The sequence below is a fragment of the Hibiscus syriacus genome, unplaced genomic scaffold, assembly GCF_006381635.1.
Source record: "Hibiscus syriacus cultivar Baekdansim isolate YM2019G1 unplaced genomic scaffold, ASM638163v2 tig00000340_pilon, whole genome shotgun sequence".
Classification (NCBI taxonomy): domain Eukaryota; kingdom Viridiplantae; phylum Streptophyta; class Magnoliopsida; order Malvales; family Malvaceae; genus Hibiscus; species Hibiscus syriacus.
In genome coordinates, this window is record NW_024061783.1 from 10038747 (window position 1) to 10052343 (window position 13597).

A 13597-nucleotide genomic window follows, 5' to 3' on the forward strand; every position below is an offset into this window, starting at 1 on the left:
TGGTTGCATTAGTTGTTGAATTGTTGTCGTGAAACCTTCATTATCAAAGTGGTCGAACGGCAATGCTTTTGTAATCACAAACTTTGTAAACGCTTCTCGTAATTTTTCGTTGTCGTAAACAAAAACACCACCTTGCGGTGTAAGATTCGATTGACTAGGATCCGATCTTGAGCGAAGTGCCTTGCATGATTTTGTCAAATGGTTCTTCAACGTTGTGTTTCCTTCCGATGCAAGAAACTTTAGACAAAGTTTACAACGCGCCCTCCTCGAGCCATTTTGACATCTCACATAAATCGTAGTGATCCCAAATATCTTTGTTTCGAGTGTGTTCGATCACTCTCATGACTTCAAGGTTTCCCCCGACGGAAGATTCAGCCGTGTTACTCATGATGATCAAAAAATTACAAAAATAAGATTTGAGAGATGTTTAAGTGTTGTGTAATAAGATTTGAGAAAGTTGTAATCAACCAAATACATCCCCAACCTATTTATACATGTTTAGGGGTGGTAAAATGGTAATTTTTTAAAGAAAAAAGGGTCAAAAACTGTCACAAAACCCCCCCAACGGCTATATTAACGGCTAGTTTTTTAAACCCAGACCGGGTTTTTTTTCCAGATAAAAACCGGTTTTTTAACCGGTTTTTTTCAAACCGGTTTTTTATCCGGTAAAAAAACTGGTCTAGGTTTTTTTCTCCAAACCGGTTAAAATAACCGGTTTAAAAAAATCCGATCCGGTTAAAAAAAAACCGGTTTTTCTCAAATCCGGTTTCGGATATTTTTTTCGTAAAATCGGATATTCGGATTTTTTGTGCACCCCTAACTCTAAACACGACAAAAATAGTACCAAATGAAAGTTAAGAGCAAGGGTTTACCAAAGATGCACTTGTTGTTAAATTACAAAGAAATGATATTTGAAAGTTTGAATGCTTAAAGGATATTCATCCATGGAGGAAAACTAAGCTTGAAGATGACAATACTTTCTCTCTCTTACCAAGGAAAATACTTGACAGTTACCATCAACCAAAGAATTTTGGCAAAATTAGAATCTTAGTCCTTAGACTTTTACATGCGCATGAAAGAGCTGCTAAGTTTTTACTTACACTCTATGTTTCAAGTTCACAATCTTACATTTTAGCCTTAATCTTAAATTTTCAAAATTAAATCTTAATGATTCAAAATTATTCTGAATTTAATCTTAGCAGACGGTCCATGTGTATTTTTTAATGAATTAATACTGGTCAATCAGAAGAAGAAAAAAATAATAATTAAAGTGAATTTGATGTTTATGGAATCAAAACACTATAAAAAAGATGAAGCAGCATGATTTTAACTTTATATTCGTTAAGCTTTTACATATGATTATATTGTTAATTTTAACAGTAATATTAATGAAAAATGAAATCATAAGAACCTAATAAATTTCACATATCATAAATAAATAATGCACAACATTTCATTGGGATTTTAAATTGAAAAGTAAAGATACATTTGGGGGAGGGGGGAACATAAGAAAAGGGCAAAAAATCCCCTTCTCCCTCATCAATAGCATGACATTCAAACTGCAAGATCAAGAGCAAACAAGATTATTTATACTACATCACCATTGCTTGTTTCTTCAAAGACTCCCACGGAGGTAACCATCACTAACATGTTACAAACCTTCTTCAAGTCCGACGCCTTCAACCAAGTTGCACAAGTTCCTCCGATAAACCCGAGAACATGTTCAACCTAGAGGCTATGGGTTCAAATGTGAAGGAATGATCATTACATGAAACAAATGTAACATTCCGACGCCGGGCTTAGTATATAAAGTAACCAAATTTCTTCATTTCTTTTGAAAACAAGACGCATTCTTTCACAAAGACGAAAATAACATTGGTAAGGGTATCAATCCTAAACCAAACATGTGAGTTTAAACATCGTGTTTTTCAAACTCCGACGTGAGAGTGAGTTTAAAATCGGAAGATTCGACTTTTTTAAGTTTCTCCAAGAACTAGAGGGTCTTGGAGATTCATATCGCCAAGCATTGGTATATTTATGTAATATAAAAAAGGCAATGAAGAAATACGTTACAGAGATTATTAATGGAATCAGATTATTACTCACAAAATGCATGGAGAAGAGGGTTTGGTATGGAAATTTTATTAAGATCACTTTCTGCTTCAGCTCCCAGTACCGGCAAATGTCCTCATGCTGATGGGTTCAGCTGAATTAAGAAAATCTCTCTGGCCAACCACCAAAGTGCTTCCTCGGAATCCATGAGTATGCGGAGAACTTGGTCCACTCCCCTTGGAGGCTTCAGTCTCAAACGTCTTAGCTTCATCTGTCAGCATTGCTAACTGTTTTAACAGAAGATGTCAAGTCTAGAATGTATAATTTAGATTGAAAAGGTTTAGATGATATCATAAGCCAAAAAACGAGAGCATAAATCATTTCTGTATCCAAATATCAACTAAATAAAACAATACATCAAGTCTTATAATTTTCTTTTTAAACTAACCTTTTATATCTGCAACTCTTCTTTGTTTTAAAGAAGAAAAAACAATCTCTTTGTTTTCTCCGTTTTCTAACTTTTCTTCTAATATCAATTGCTAATCTCATTGCAAGTTATAAATAAAATGATACATCAAATGCCATCAAGCATGCCTTTTCTGTTAAAATAGAAAGCGATACTGGTAACTAGTGTGTATAAATCATTGAAGTAATCTCGACAAGTCTTCCAAATTTGATAAACGGAGTTGCCAACTCCAGCTATTGGAATTTCCAAGGATAGGTCCGATAAGCTGCCCTAAGAGTAAATGTAACTGCTATCTTAACTATCAAACAATTTAATTTCATTCTGTACCCGAATTTCGTTCTCCTTTAATCGATCCTGAAGGCACTGATGGCAGGACTTAAACTGCAAATTAATAAGGAGGAACATGAGTACAAACATAAAAGCATCACAAGTAATTGAAAGAGGATTGCATCTGTTTCTAACCAATATTTGATTAACTTGCACATGGAAGCTTGATATGTTGATGTCTGATGGATGAAAGAAAGGGGATGCACTTTGCCATCTCTGAGTCAAATGACGTGAAAGGTAGAATCAGCCATAAAATAATAAGTTACGGTAGGAAAAATAGAAGTAATTTCCCATAAAATAAAACCTCATTTTTTGCAAGATGGCTTGGTTATATGCTGCTCGCTCCTCTTCATATAGTACACGTTGCAAATCCGTGAATGACTTTAACGGCGAGTCAAGATTAACAAGAGAAGATGTTGGCAAAACATGCAGAGGAATTTCTTTCCGGATATACTCTGCACCACTGTCAACACACAAAAAACAAATACAAGTATCTCAAATTGACAGTTTGTTAAATTGTACATAGATTTAAACTCTATGCCATACAAGCAAGCTGTTTTGGTGTTACTGCATGTGCAAACCAAAAGATCTTCATTACACAAATCCAGGATATGCAAGTTTCAAATCCAAAAAAGTATTGAGCGATCAAGTACATACTCATGTATACCTCATGTCCAAATTCGAGCGGTGCATGGCTTCTTGAATGCTTTCCGAAATATCCATGGGATCAATATCAACAACAGCATTCTGTACGTTACTGGTATTATAGTAACCTCTGCCTTGGTCTTTCCCTAGATAGTTCGCATCTGCATTAGCGAAGAAACCTCCCAAGTCTACAGATCGTCCACCACCCTAGTCAAACCACATATGCACAAACATTTTAAAAGAGAACCATAAGGAAATACAAGCCTAAAATATCATGTGGAACATAAAAGCACAAAAACATAATACATATAAGAGTAAGCTTTAATAGTGGTCACTGCTAACTATTGGAAAAACACATCTTTCTGTATTTTTCTGGAAAAGTGCTTAACAATGTGACATCATCTATACAACTGATGCCACATACAGAAAAAAAACTCAGTATGTGTAGGAATTATAAAAATGAGTTGTCAATCCCTTAAGTTAAGAGATTCTGTAATTATTTTATGTTTTTCAATCCCTTATTTCAAGGGATTACATCTCCTAGGATTAGTTTCCTAACTTAGAGTTTCCTAGTTTAGAGGCATAATTTGTATATAAATATGTAATATGTTTTACTGAATATAGACATGAAAAATAACAGAAACTTACTCTGTTTTCTACATGGTATCAGGTTAGAGCGATCAATCCAATTTCCGCTTCTCTTTAAATCAATTCATGTTCAACTCTATTTTTTTTCATGGTTAATCCGGATCCCTCAGCATCCGAAATCTCTTCCCAGACCAACCCCACTCAATCTGATTTTCAGATTTTCAGAACAACATAGGAAAAATCGCCTCTGGTGTGAACATTGTAAGAAACCAGTGCAAAAGTCTCCTTGTAGTCAATGCCATTGGACTGAGAAAACCTTTAGCAACCAATTTTCAGGCACAGGGCTCAAAGAGGGTGATTGGCAGTGCTAGGTTGGGCAAAGGATTGTACACCCTTGGAGGTAAAACATCTCATAATCATGCATTATCCAGTGCTCTTAGGAAACCAATTTTATCTTCTGATCTCAATACCAATAAAAATATGTTATGGCACTCTAGATTAGGTCATCCTAATTTTTTCTATCTTTCCAAAATGTTACCAAACTTATTTATAAATAAAGATTCATCTTTGTTTTCCTGTGAAATTTGTCAAATGGCCAAGCACACCAGAAAACCATATATTGCAGCCAAATTTGAACCAACAACACCTTTTTCCATCATCCATAGTGACATTTGGGGCCCTTCTCCTGTCAAAAGTATTTCTGGGTATAAGTGGTTTGTGTATTTTATAGATGATTACTCTAGGAACATGGGTATTCTTAATGAGAGAAAAGTCTGAGGTTGAGTCTCTCTTTAAAAGGTTTTATCAAAAAGTTGAAACCTAATTTGACACAAAAATCAAAATTCTAAGGAGTGACAATGAGAGTGAGTATTTGAATAAAACCCTTGGGTATTTCTTTAAGGAAAAAGGCATTGTTCACCTTACTTCTTATGTCAACACACCTCAACAAAACGGGTAGCAGAAAGAAAAAATATACATCTTCTAGAGGTTACTAGGTCTCTTAAACGGGTAGCAGAAAGGAAAAATATACATCTTCTAGAGGTTACTAGGTCTCTTATGTTTGCTGCTAATGCTCCTAAGTATCTTTGGGGGAAGCTCTTCTTACAACCACTTACCTCATCAATAGAATGCCAAGTAAGACCTTAGATTTCAAAATTCCTACTAAGGTTTTGTTTCAGCTTTATCCCCATTTTAAACATTTAAACTAAAGTCTTTCTCCTCGGGTGTTTGGGTGTACAACCTTTGTTCATATCCATAACAGAGGGAAATTAGATCCTAGGTCCATAAAGTGTGTGTTCTTGGGCTATTCTTCGAGTCAGAAGGGTTACAAGTGTTACTCACCTTCCACAAAAAAGGCCTATGTCTCCTTTGATGTTACATTTTTTGAAAACCAACCTTATTTTTCAAGAACATAAGGGGGAGAGTTACAAGGAATTTCAGCCTGTTCAAACCAATATTTCTTTACAGCCTATTAGTTACAAGGAATTTCAACATGTTCAAACCGATATTTCTTTACAACCTATCCTTTCCTTACTTATTACTGTCTCTCCAAAGCCGACTAGCATTGTCTCACTTCCTAGTGAGGGTGATGAGAATAACCTAAATAACTCTGATGAATTACCTTCCTCCTTATCTCAGCACTCTAGTCCATGCAAAACACCTTCCACCACTACAAAAAATGCACCTAACAATGACCCTGAAAGCATAACTCCCCAACCGAAACAACTCAGTGTTTACTCAAGAAGAAGGAAAGATGTTGCTGAAGAAATCAGTCAGCCTAGCATTTGCCAAGAACCAGATTCAGATCCTGTTGCAGCTGAAACAGAAGGTAATGATGGTTACCAAGAGGCTACTATTGTTGATCTTGATGACTTTCCTATTGCTATTAGGAAGGGGTAAGAAAATGCACTGCTCATCCCATAAATAAGTATGTTGCATATGGGAAATTACAGTTTAATTTCAGGGCCTTCACTTCCAGCATTAACAGTGTGAAAATCCCAAGAAATGTGACAGAAGCATTTCAATCTCCTGAGTGGAAAAAGGCTGTGATAAGACATGGAATTTGATAAATTTGCCAGAAGGGAAGAGAGCTGTTGGATGCAGGTGGATATTTACAGTCAAATATCATTCGGATGGGAGTGTGGAAAGATACAAGGCAAGGCTGGTTGCTAAAGGTTTTTCTCAGTCCTCTGGCATCGACTACCAGTAGACTTTTGCACTGGTTTCTTAATTAAATACCATCAGAATATTATTATCAGTAGCTGTTAACATGGACTGGAAATTGCATCAGCTGGACATAAAGAATACTTTTCTGAATGGGAACCTTGAAGAAGAGGTATACATGGAGGTCCCCCTCGGATTAGAAGAAAAGATCACTAAGAAAACTGTGTGCAAGCTCAATAAATCCTTATATGGCTTAAAACAGTCTCTCAGGGCTTGCTTTGATCGATTTGCTAAGGCTATGACATAAAATGGTTTCAAACAAAGGCAAGCGGATCACACATTATTCAGAAAAATTACACCAAGTGATAAGATAACCCTCCTAATTGTCTATGTAGATGATATGATTATAACTAGCAGTGATACAGAAGAAATAGAAAAGCTAAAGATGAATCTTGCAAAGGAGTTCGAAACCAAGGATTTAGGGAGTATGAGGTATTTCCTGGGTATGGAAGTTACAAGGTCTGAGGAAGGGATGGTCATAAACTAGCATAAGTATGTTTTGGATCTTCTTGCAAAAACTGGGATGCTCGACTGCAAACTAGTTGAAATTCCAATGGAGCCAGGCTTGAAATTTTGCAAGGAAAGGATTGGAAATCCAGTAAACAAGGAAACCTACCAAAAGGTTAGTTGGGAAGTTTATCTACCTTTCACTGACCAGGCCTGATATTGCATACTCAGTGAGCATTTTCAGCTAACATATGAGTAATCCTCGAGAAGAACATTTGGAAGCTGTTAACAGAATTCTAAGGTTCTTGAAGTTTACCCCAGGAGCTGGACTTATATTTAGAAAAAATCAAGACAGAATAGTGAAGGTTTATATGGATGCAAGCTGGGGAGGTGAATTAACTGATAGAAGGTCAATTAGTGGCTATTGTACTTACGTTTGGGGTAATTTGGTGACTTGGAGAAGTAAGAAACAAGTCGTTGTCTCTTGAAGTAGTGCTGAGTCAGAGTTTAGAGCAATGTCTCTTGGAATATGTGAAGGAATGTGGATTAAAAGACTGCTCACAGAATTGAACTTAGATTACAAGAAGAATTTTGAGGTTTTTAGTGACTGTCAATCAGCTATGAGTATAGCAAAAAACTCAGTGCAGCATGATAGAACGAAACACATTGAGATAGACATACATTTTATTTACGAGAAGGTCAACAATGGAGTTACAAAACTGCAGTACATTCTGACGAAGAAACAGCTGACAGATATCTTCACCAAAGCCCTTCCACGAGTAACTTTTGATGAGCTGTCATTCAAACTGGGTATATACAACATATATACACCAGTTTGACGGGGAGTGTATGAATTATAAAAATGAGCTGTCAATCCCTTAAGTTAAGAGATTATGTAATTATTTTCTGTTTTTCAATCCCTTATTTCAAGATATTACATCTCCTAGGATTAGTTTTCTAACTTAGAGTTTCCTAGTTTAGAGACATAATTTGTATATAAATATGTAATATGTTTTACTGAATATAGACATGAAAAAAATAACAGAAACTTACTATGTTTTCTACAGTATGTTATTTTCTTTCCTAATCATTTAGTTCAACCATAATTCTTTTGATTGCTGCTATTTTTCTTCTTAAATCACATCAAATTAGGTATCATAGCCTAATTAGATCCCAGGGTTTTCCATAAAGACATGATTGGACGTATTAGTGGTCGAGGAAGAGAAAGAGGAAATCAGTGTCAAGAAACATATATGGCTGATGTACAATGTCAGACTGAAGAATTGTTGTGTGAAGTTTATGCTTGGATGCGACAGAAAAAAGTGGGACCCCTGATGAAGATTCTAAAAGGTGCACACTACCAGTTTGACGTACTGAAAGGTAGTCTTATTGAAGAATCTTACTTTGGCAAGGAAGAAAACTCATTCCATGATTTTGGACGCACGTACAAAGTGGATTGGAGGAGCAATTGGTGCATGCCCTTGAATTAAACAATGGTGGAACTATTACTGAAGTTAATAATTTTTTTTTGATAATAAGGAATGCCTCATTAAAAACCCCTTCATATCCGTCAAGCAACAAGGAGTTAACGAGCATTGGAAGGAGGAAAAGAGTGCCTTAGAAATTTTATTGCATAAGAACCAAGTACAATAAGATTACAATACCGCCAAGATCCTTGGCTGGGTGCAACACTGCGCTAAGATGCACTACAATTAAGCATATGAATTACCCTACAGAAAACAACCTCCTAAAAAGACTCAGCCAGGAACAAACTTAAACATAAATCAAAGCTTTCAAAAATTCCCTAGAAGCATGACAGCAACAAAAATAAATCCCCTCCACTTAACCAATCCCTAGTTTAGCGAATTTATCCGCTTCCCAATTAACTGCTCTCACCACATGACGCACAATGACACTTTTATCTACCACAATCTCTGCAATATCTTTGACTAAGGATAGGAAAATTGGGGTGGAACTTAATGGAATTTTTATCCAATCGACTGCCACGGCACTATCACATTCCAAAATAAGCCTTCGGTTTGCCGACATCCCCAAATCCAAAAACAGATTTAAGCCTCTTTTTACCGCCATCAACTCTGCCATAACGGGTGGTCCGGATCCAATACCTTCAGAGAACGAACCCAACATCACTCCTTTCTCATCTCTAATCATCCCTCCAATGCCACCCTTCGACCACCACTTATCCATAGCGCCATCAACATTCACTTTAACAAATCCTGACGGAGGAGGAGACCAAGTAGATACCTTTAAATTCCTCTTAACAGAGCACATCGCACGATCAGCTAATGCAAGGTCCCCCACAAGGCTATCAAAGGAGACCGTCAGATTTGGAAACTTCGAAGAAATCCAAGCTGTCACTCTGTACCTCGATAGAAAAGATAGTATAACACAATCCAATTTTCCGTTGATAAAAACAATATCATTTCTCATTTTCCAAATCGACCACAAAACTGCTCCTGGGATGTACCCCCAAACACTTGATTTGGGTACAAGATCTGCCCAAACAGGAAAAAAAACTATTGGACACTCCGAAATTGCAAAGGAAACCTCCCAACGATGCAAAAAGCTAGCACATAACCCCCATGCCACATTGCAAGAGAAGAAAAGGTGGGAAACCATTTCTTAAACCAACCCACATAACAGACACAATGATTTTCTTGGCAAGATGCATAAAGAAGAGCAAGAGTATGATCTATTAGATCCTATTTATGATGAGCGTCCCGAAGAAAGTGAAGAAGTTGACGTGTATCCAATTGGTAAAAGTCTTTTGTATTTCTTAGAATGAAAGCCACATCCTCAAAAGAAGAGGACAATCGAAGGAGAGCCTAAATCCCTTCGATATCCCAAGGGGCACAACGTCAGGTGATGATCTTGGACAAAAAAAGCTGATTTAATTCCTACAAGCGAAACAAATTATCACAAGAGAAAATTAAGTGTTGAACTCGAGAAAAAGCAGGAAAACTTGGAAGGCAAGCTACAATGTGACGGTGATGCAATCTTTAAGAGAAATTGTCAACATGAAAGCCGAGTTTCCAAAAGCTAGTGCTAAAAATCAAGTTCTAGAGGAATGACTAGTGGTTGAAATTCATGAACGTGGCAAAGTTATCTTTGGGGGATGAGTTGCAGACAATTCATTAGAGTATTAAATCAGAGTTTGAAAATTTTAAAGGCAATCCACAAAGGTGGACGAAGCCGGATTCAAAGAAGATAATTTGGCTCCACTTTTTGTGTAAATTGACATTGATTCTGAACTTAAGAAGCACGATGCATCTACAAGATATTTTCTTGAAGCATGGTTAGGCTAACAAATTGATTTTAATATGCTGGAGGCCGAAATTAAACATACATGCTGCTATGAAGCTGATGGAGCTGGTCTTGTTTTCCTCACAGATTGGGATGATACTTCTAAGTTCCTTGTCAAGATTAAAGCGATTAGCTTTCTTGGGAATCTTAGCAAGTTTCTGATTCTTTCTCTACATGGTTCTATGCTAACAATTAATCAATGAGAAATATCTTACCATCCTCCACTTAACAAGAGAAAAATTGTTTTGGCGACAAATATTGCAGAATGTAGCACCAACATAGATGATATTGTGTATGTTATAGATTATGGCTGAAGTGCCAAAGTTTTATTGTTGGAGTCAAATTTTCCAAGCCAGGGAGAATGGCACAGGAGCTTGACAGTTATGTTATTATTTTAGTCTTAATTAATAATTATTAGGCATATAGATAGACGGATAGGATTATTAGTTTTCTATTCAGGTTTAAATCTAGGTTTAGGATCCTAAGTTATCATTAGGGTAATCTAGAATTCCAACTTCTGTAGAACTTGTTTTTCAGCCTTATTTCTCTTGATTACTGCTCTTTTCCCCCTCTAAACCACATCATAATGACATTTTAACTTCAACAATCATAAATTGCACCTTGTTAAATCCTTGAATGGACCTGGAATCACTAGAGTCTTGCATGTGACTGTCTACTTCTGCAGATCCAGATGTCATCAATGGAGTTCCACAACTTAAAGATAACTCGAGATCAATAACTGAGCTTCTATTCACTGGTGAAAAAGAAATTGGTCCTGAAACATGGTTCTGTTTCCCATCCGATGACTGAAAAGCAATGACTTGAATTCTTCCAACCTGAAATTATCGCAATTCTATTTATTGACCTTTCAAGATTTAATAAAAAGAACTTCTATAAGATTGGTTTGAATTTAGTTTGCATGAAGCACTAACCTTGTTTGTATCTTCACTAAAACATGAAAATATATGCCCAATAAATCCAGAATTAAAAGTTGATACATGGCCTGAGTCTGCACATCTGCAGAATTCCAGCAACCAATCATAAATGCAAAAGCTATCATGACCGATAAAAAATCTGCCTATGCCTACACAATTAAGAATACTCTTCTTAACAATCAAGTTTCACCAATAAGCAAGCGCTCTCATATCGGCTACACAATGCAACAGGTTTAAATTCTAAGGATGTGGTACAGTACTTGCGAGGTTGACAATTTTTTGAACTAGAAAATCATAATTTGCATTTGTTTGATTAAATATAAAACTCATCCAAGAGTTAATAGAAAGTGTGCCCGGAAATTGAATAACCAAGACATGAACACAATAAGTTATTTTCTTTTAGGCGCCTATTATAATTTAGGAGATCTAAATTATCACCAAGTAATCATAGGAAAGGCCAAGGCTATTGACTAGAAAAATATTATTTTTATACTGCAATGAACAGAAAATCAAACAACAATTTATTAACAAAGAAAAAAATGAACAAAGATTTAAGGATATACCGGCTTGAGCTGAGGCAGCTGCCAACTGTTCAGGATTTGTCTCGACTCGGTCCTTCCGTCGATCAGAACGTGATTGTGGTGATGCTCCCCATATCAATGCAGTGACATTTCCATCTTTTGAGTGCTATAATTTGCAAGAGGTGGACAAAACAACATAAACCAAGTCATGTCATATAAACCAAAAAACAGAATGACAAAACTGCAAGATGAAATTACACCATACTCATTTTAGCATGAACCGAGGTTTAAAAATACCATATTTTTAATCGAATATGTTCTCTATCGCAACAATCCACAAAGACAAACTGAACCAATTACTTTTGAGTAATACATAGTAAAACCTACATCTTCTATTGTATAAAATTAATGCAATAAGTGGATTTTCCACATCAAAATGGGGGAAAGAGAGCAAACTTTTTGAATAAACTAAAATAGAAAGAACAAGGTGCATTTATCTGCAGTAGCCAAACTGAAGAAGAACTTGAAAAACTCACAGTCCCTTAAACAAACAGAAAATTTAAGATGTAAACTAATACTTGCTGCAATCACAAAAATTCAAACGGAAAAATCAGAGACTAACACTTCAATTCAACAATGACCAAAGCATATAAATAAAATTCGAAAGAATTTGATAAAATTTGACACTGTATATAAATTACATTGCAAAGAAGAAAAAAAGCATAATTCAAAGTTGGAAAAGAAAAGGATTGGATTTTGAGACATGGGTATAAGATATAAAGAAAAACTGGAAAGACAAACATCCTCAGACATTTTCACACATGTTAAAGACATTCTCTTTATCAATAGTTTTTGTAACACCTCAAATTAGGGGCTAAAATTAAGAAATTATAAAGTGATGGATTTAATTTGGTATTTTGAAAGAAACAGTAGGTTAAATTGTAAGATTTTAAAGTTGACAGACCGTTTTAAGAAGTGCAAGAAGTTCAGTGACTAAACTCATGGTTTAGCCATTTTTATTATGAGTTGAATTATAAATCCCCCATTCTCGTATGTTTTCTGGAAAATTTTCCAGATTTTCCCCTTCATCAACCCTTCTTTCAACTCCGATTTACTCACCGTCCGACATCCGATCGACGAGCCGAAACCACCATCGTGTTCGTTGTCGAGCGAGGAACAAAACCCCTAAAAACCTTTCGTCGTGAATCGTCGCCGTTCGTCATGAATTTCAGTCGGAAGTATCGTCGGTAATAACTCGATTTTAGTTGGTTTTCATCGATTCACGACGATCGGGTCATCCGTTTACGACACCTCCCGCACCATCATGTTCGTTGCATCGTTCCGAGTTTGCCGGTGTCATCCTTGGTCTCCGTCGACGGCGGCGCGTGAGGAGGTGAAGCGGTCAAAGTTTCCGATTTGTTGAAATCGAGCTCTCCGCCGTTCAAAATTGTAAACCGAGCTTTGTAAGTATCTCGAAATCGCTCAAAATAATTTTTAGAAATTTTTCCAGGATTTTAGCACTGTTCACGCGCCCCCACGCGCCGCCACTGCGCGTGGGGAAGGAAAAAGTGACCGGTTTGACCAGTTTTGGAACTGTTTTGACCGGTCATAACCCGACCCGTTGACCCGACCTAACCTGTTGACCCAACCCGTTGACCCGACCCGTTGACAGTTGACCGGCGTTGACCACTGTTGACCAAATCTTTGACTGGCTTTGACTGGGCATTAAACGACCTTTAACTTCGACCGAGTATACCTATCCTGACATCCAAATCCGATTCCGCTGTCCGTTTTTCGAAATTCGAACCCGAAGGCCTCAAAATTGTCGGTCAAACCCGTTGACCTTGATTTTGACCGAAAATTCCAAATTTCTGAAAAGTCATATTTTATGCTTTCTACGTCCTGAATCCGAATCCGAAGCCCGTTTCGCCAAATTCGAACCCGGTAAGCCGTCTTTCACTGATTTATCACCCGATTCGATCAGTTTATCGTAATTAAGCTCTGTTTCTGATATAATTTATGTTGATATGTATCTGAGTAACTGAATACGGATCGAATGACTAATATAA

General features: G+C 36.6%; 1 pseudogene; it reads right to left on the reverse strand.

Moving 5' to 3' along the window:
- Nucleotides 1-2862: 2862 nt before the first annotated feature.
- Nucleotides 2863-12341, reverse strand: LOC120199773 (annotated as a pseudogene).
- Nucleotides 12342-13597: the final 1256 nt, after the last annotated feature.